Here is a 6,926-nt window from a genome sequence, read left to right on the forward strand (position 1 = left end):
TTGCAGCTCTCTGGCGCCCCCTTACTCTCAGGTCAGATTAGGTACTGCACCCTGGGTAATTAGTCGCCAGAAAGGCTGCCTGCTATGTACTGGCTATTGGGCACGCTGCAACGACGCGATAACTACTCCCACTCAGGCAGGAACAATAATTATTAACGCCGCAGCCGCTACAACATAGCCCAAAAGTCTGCACACTTCTCGCTGCCACCAGCTTCGATTAAACGGGTCCGAAGCTAACCCAACACAGTAGCGTAATTCTCTTCAAGAGACAGGGTACGTTTATAGCATGGATGAACGAACTAATATGAAATATTATATCCCATAAAAATACTTAGGCAGTGCTTTATCAAAAATAGTTTATAAAGATGTTACAAATGAGACAATTGCAAATATGTACAAGGGTAATTATGAAATAAACAGGGATTAAATGAGAAAAGTATCACTCACATGTTCAAAGCATTGCAGGCAAGCAGGCTAGTGGAGTTTTCCATATGTCCCAGCTCATTAGGACGGGCTGCTGGCTTCAGGAGAAGACAAGAAGTCCAGAAGAAGAAATCAAGCAGAGAGCCTGAGCTGGGGAGCCTGCCACAACTTAATACCTTAAGGCTTTGACATCACAGAAGGGCTGGCTTATCCAGACCCTCCTCTCTCTACATTCTGAGTACTTCAATCTTAAATTGATACCGTGCCGCACAAGAGGTTGGTACACAAAATGAGAATGCTTGGTCTGGGGGAAAATGTGTGTAAATGGGTTAGTAACTGGCTTAGTGATAGAAAGCAGAGGGTGGTTATAAATGGTATAGTCTCTAACTGGGTCGCTGTGACCAGTGGGGTACCACAGGGGTCGGTATTGGGACCTGTTCTCTTCAACATATTCATTAATGATCTGGTAGAAGGTTTACACAGTAAAATATCGATATTTGCAGATGATACAAAACTATGTAAAGCAGTTAATAAATGAGAAGATAGTATTCTGCTACAGATGGATCTGGATAAGTTGGAAACTTGGGCTGAAAGGTGGCAGATGAGGTTTAACAATGATAAATGTAAGGTTATACACATGGGAAGAAGGAATCAATATCACCATTACACACTGAACGGGAAACCACTGGGTAAATCTGACAGGGAGGACTTGGGGATCCTAGTTAATGATAAACTTACCTGGAGCAGCCAGTGCCAGACAGCAGCTGCCAAGGCAAACAGGTTCATGGGGTGCATTAACCCCTTCATGACCCAGCCTATTTTGACCTTAAAGACCTTGCCGTTTTTTGCAATTCTGACCAGTGTCCCTTTATGAGGTAATAACTCAGGAACGCTTCAACGGATCCTAGCGGTTCTGAGATTGTTTTTTCGTGACATATTGGGCTTCATGTTAGTGGTAAATTTAGGTCAATAAATTCTGCGTTTATTTGTGATAAAAACGGAAATTTGGCGAAAATTTTGAAAATTTCGCAATTTTCACATTTTGAATTTTTATTCTGTTAAACCAGAGAGATATGTGACACAAAATAGTTAATAAATAACATTTCCCACATGTTTACTTTACATCAGCACAATTTTGGAAACAAAATTTTTGTTTTGTTAGGAAGTTATAAAGGTTAAAATTTGACCAGCGATTTGTCATTTTTACAACGAAATTTACAAAACCATTTTTTTTAGGGACCACCTCACATTTGAAGTCAGTTTGAGGGGTCTATATGGCTGAAAATACCCAAAAGTGACACCATTCTAAAAACTGCACCCCTCAAGGTACTCAAAACCACATTCAAGAAGTTTATTAACCCTTCAGGTGCTTCACAGCAGCAGAAGCAACATGGAAGGAAAAAATGAACATTTAACTTTTTAGTCACAAAAATTATCTTTTAGCAACAATTTTTTTATTTTCCCAATGGTAAAAGGAGAAACTGAACCACGAAAGTTGTTGTCCAATTTGTCCTGAGTACACTGATACCTCATATGTGGGGGTAAACCACTGTTTGGGCGCACGGCAGGGCTTGGAAGGGAAGGAGCGCCATTTGACTTTTTGAATCAAAAATTGGCTCCACTCTTTAGCGGACACCATGTCACGTTTGGAGAGTCCCCGTGTGCCTAAAAATTGGAGCTCCCCCACAAGTGACCCCATTTTGGAAACTAGACGCCCCAAGGAACTTATCTAGATGCATAGTGAGCACTTTGAACCCCCAGGTGCTTCACAAATTAATCCGTAAAAATAAAAAAGTACTTTTTTTTCACAAAAAAATTCTTTTAGCCTCAATTTTTTCATTTTCACATGGGCAACAGGATAAAATGGATCCTAAAATGTGTTGGGCAATTTCTCCTGAGTACACCAATACCTCACATGTGGGGGTAAACCACTGTTTGGGCACATGGTAAGGCTCGGAAGGGAAGGAGCGCCATTTGACTTTTTTAATGAAAAATTATTTCCATCGTTAGCGGACACCATGTCGCGTTTGGAGAGCTCCTGTGTGCCTAAACATTGGCGCTCCCCCACAAGTGACCCCATTTTGGAAACTAGACCCCCCCAAGGAACTTATTTAGATGCCTAGTGAGCACTTTCAACCCTCAGGTGCTTCACAAATTGATCTGTAAAAATGAAAAAGTACTTTTTTTTCACAAAAAAATTATTTTCGCCTCAATTTTTTCATTTTCACATGGGCAGTAGGGTAAAATGGATCATAAAATTTGTTGGGCAATTTCTCCCCGAGTACGTCGATACCTCATATGTGGGGGTAAACCACTGTTTGGGCACTCGGCAGGGCTCGGAAGGGAAGGCGCGCCATTTGACTTTTTGAATGGAAAATTAGCTCCAATTGTTAGCGGACACCATGTCGCGTTTGGAGAGCCCCTGTGTGCCTAAACATTGGAGCTCCCCCACAAGTGACCCCATTTTGGAAACTAGACCCCCCAAGGAACTTATCTAGATGCATATTGAGCACTTTAAACCCCCAGGTGCTTCACAGAAGTTTATAACGCAGAGCCATGAAAATAAAAAATAATTTTTCTTTCCTCAAAAATGATTTTTTAGCCTGGAATTTCCTATTTTGCCAAGGATAATAGGAGAAATTGGACCCTAAATATTGTTGTCCTGTTTGTCCTGAGTACGCAGATACCCCATATGTGGGGGTAAACCACTGTTTGGGCGCACGGCAGGGCTCGGAAGGGATGGCACGCCATTTGGCTTTTTAAATGGAAAATTAGCTCCAATCATTAGCGGACACCATGTCACGTTTGGAGAGCCCCTGTGTGCCTAAACATTGGAGATCCCCCAGAAATGACACCATTTTGGAAACTAGACCCCCAAAGGAACTAATCTAGATGTGTGGTGAGGACTTTGAACCCCCAAGTGCTTCACAAAAGTTTATAACGCAGAGCCATGAAAAAAAAATAAAAATTATTTTCTCAAAAATGATCTTTTAGCCTGCAATTTTTTATTTTCCCAAGGGTAACAGGAGAAATTTGACCCCAAAAGTTGTTGTCCAGTTTCTCCTGAGTACGATGATACCCCATATGTGGGGGTAAATCACTGTTTGGGCACATGCCGGGGCTCGGAAGTGAAGTAGTGACGTTTTGAAATGCAGACTTTGATGGAATGCTCTGTGGGCGTCACGTTGCGTTTGCAGAGCCCCTGATGTGGCTTAACAGTAGAAACCCCCCACAAGTGACCCCATTTTGGAAACTAGACCCCCAAAGGAACTTATCTAGATGTGTGGTGAGCACTTTGAACCCCCAAGTGCTTCATAGAAGTTTATAATGCAGAGCCGTGAAAATAATAAATACGTTTTCTTTCCTCAAAAATAATTATTTAGCCCAGAATTTTTTAATTTTCCCAAGGGTAACAGGAGAAATTTGACCCCAATATTTGTTGTCCAGTTTCTCCTGAGTACGGTGATACCCCATATGTGGGGGTAAACTACTGTTTGGGCACATGCCGGGGCTTGGAATTGAAGTAGTGACGTTTTGAAATGCAGACTTTGATGGAATGCTCTGCGGGCGTCACTTTGCGTTTGCAGAGCCCCTGGTGTGCCTAAACAGTAGAAACCCCCACAAGTGACCCCATTTTAGAAATTAGACCCCCCAAGGAACTTATCTAGATATGTGGTGAGCACTTTGAACCCCCAAGTGCTTCACAGACGTTTACAACGCAGAGCCGTGAAAATAAAAAATCATTTTTCTTTCCTCAAAAATTATGTTTTAGCAAGCATTTTTTTTGATTCACAAGGGTAACAGGAGAAATTGGACCCCAGTAATTGTTGCGCAGTTTGTCCTGAGTATGCTGGTACTCCATATGTGGGGGTAAACCACTGTTTGGGCACACGTCAGGGCTCGGAAGTGAGGGAGCACCATTTGACTTTTTGAATACGAGATTGGCTGGAATCAATGGTGGCGCCATGTTGCGTTTGGAGACCCCTGATGTGCCTAAACAGTGGTAACCCCTCAATTCTACCTCCAACACTAACCCCAACACACCCCTAACCCTAATCCCAACTGTAGCCGTAACCCTAAACACAACCCTAACCGCAACACACCCCTAACCACAACCCTAACCCCAACACACCCCTAACCATAACCACAACCCTAATTCCAACCCTAACCCTAAGGCTATGTGCCCACGTTGCGGATTCGTGTGAGATATTTTCGCACCATTTTTGAAAAATCCGCGGGTAAAAGGCACTGCGTTTTACCTGCGGATTTTCCGCGGATTTCCAGTGTTTTTTGTGCGGATTTCACCTGCGGATTCCTATTGAGGAACAGGTGTAAAACGCTGCGGAATCCGCACAAAGAATTGACATGCTGTGGAAAATACAACGCAGCGTTTCCGCGCGGTATTTTCCGCACCATGGGCACAGCGGATTTGGTTTTTCATATGTTTACATGGTACTGTAAACCTGATTGAACACTGCTGCGGATCCGCAGCCAAATCCGCACCGTGTGCACATAGCCTAATTCTAAAGGTATGTGCACACGCTGCGGAAAACGCTGCGGATCCGCAGCAGTTTCCCATGAGTTTACAGTTCAATGTAAACCTACGGGAAACAAAAATCGCTGTGCCCATGCTGCGGAAAAACTGCACGGAAACGCAGCGGTTTACATTCCGCAGCATGTCACTTCTTTGTGCGGATTCCGCAGCGGTTTTACAACTGCTCAAATAGAAAATCGCAGTTGTAAAACCGCAGTGAAATGCGCAGAAAAACCGCGGTAAATCCGCCATAAATCCGCAGCGGTTTAGCACTGCGGATTTATGAAATCCGCAGCGGAAAAATCCGCAGAGGACCAGAATACGTGTGCACATACCGAAACCCTAACCCTAACCCTACCCCTACACCTAACCTCACCCCTAACCCTATTCTAACATTAGTGGAAAAAAAAAATTTCTTTATTTTTTTATTGTCCCTACCTATGGGGGTGACAAAGGGGGGGGGGTCATTTATTATTTTTTTTATTTTGATCACTGAGATATAATCTATCTCAGTGATCAAAATGCACTTTGGAACGAATCTGCCGGACGGCAGATTCGGCGGGCGCACTGCGCATGCGCCCGCCTTTTTGGAAGATGGCGGCGCCCAGGGAGAAGACGGACGGGACCCCGGCTGGATCGGTAAGTATGATGGGGTGGGGGAGGACCACGGGGGGGGGATCGGAGCACGGGGGGGGGGGAATCGGAGTGCGGGAGGGGTGGAACGGAGCACGGGGGGCGTGGAACGGAGCACGGGGGGGCTGGAACGGAGCACAGGGGGGTGGAACGGAGCACCGGGGGGGGGGGGGTGGATCGGAGTGCAGGGGTGGTGATTGGAGCACGGGGGGGGGGGGGGGGGTGATTGGAGCACGGGGGGAGCGGACAAGAGCACGGGGGGGAGCGGAGCACTGGACGGAGGGGAGCCGGAGCAGTGTACCGGCCAGATCGGAGGGCTGGGGGGGCGATCGGTGGGGTGGGGGCACACTAGTATTTCCAGCCATGGCCGATGATATTTCAGCATCGGCCATGGCTGGATTGTAATATTTCACCCGTTATAATAGGTGAAATATTACAAATCGCTCTGATTGGCAGTTTCACTTTCAACAGCCAATCAGAGCGATCGTAGCCACGAGGGGGTGAAGCCACCCCCCCTGGGCTAAACTACCACTCCCCCTGTCCCTGCAGATCGGGTGAAATGGGAGTTAACCCTTTCACCCGGCCTGCAGGGACGCGATCTTTCCATGACGCCACATAGGCGTCATGGGTCGGATTGGCACCGACTTTCATGACGCCTACGTGGCGTCATGGGTCGGGAAGGGGTTAAAAGAGGTCTGGATACACATGATGAGAGCATTATACTGCCTCTGTACAAATCCCTAGTTAGACCGCACATGGAGTACTGTGTCCAGTTTTGGGCACCGGTGCTCAGGAAGGATATAATGGAACTAGAGAGAGTACAAAGGAGGGCAACAAAATTAATAAAGGGGATGGGAGAACTACAATACCCAGATAGATTAGCGAAATTAGGATTATTTAGTCTAGAAAAAAGACGACTGAGGGGCGATCTAATAACCATGTATAAGTATATAAGGGGACAATACAAATATCTAGCTGAGGATCTGTTTATACCAAGGAAGGTGACGGGCACAAGAGGGCATTCTTTGCGTCTGGAGGAGAGGTTTTTCCACCAACATAGAAGAGGATTCTTTACTGTTAGGGCAGTGAGAATCTGGAATTGCTTGCCTGAGGAGGTGGTGATGGCGAACTCAGTCGAGGGGTTCAAGAGAGGCCTGGATGTCTTCCTGGAGCAGAACAATATTGTATCATACAATTATTAGGTTCTGTAGAAGGACGTAGATCTGGGGATTTATTATGATGGAATATAGGCTGAACTGGATGGACAAATGTCTTTTTTCGGCCTAACTATGTTACTATGTAAATTTATCTACTTGCTATAACTTCGCTACAACAC

The sequence above is a fragment of the Ranitomeya imitator genome, chromosome 4 (assembly GCF_032444005.1).
Source record: "Ranitomeya imitator isolate aRanImi1 chromosome 4, aRanImi1.pri, whole genome shotgun sequence".
In the NCBI taxonomy this organism is placed as follows: domain Eukaryota; kingdom Metazoa; phylum Chordata; class Amphibia; order Anura; family Dendrobatidae; genus Ranitomeya; species Ranitomeya imitator.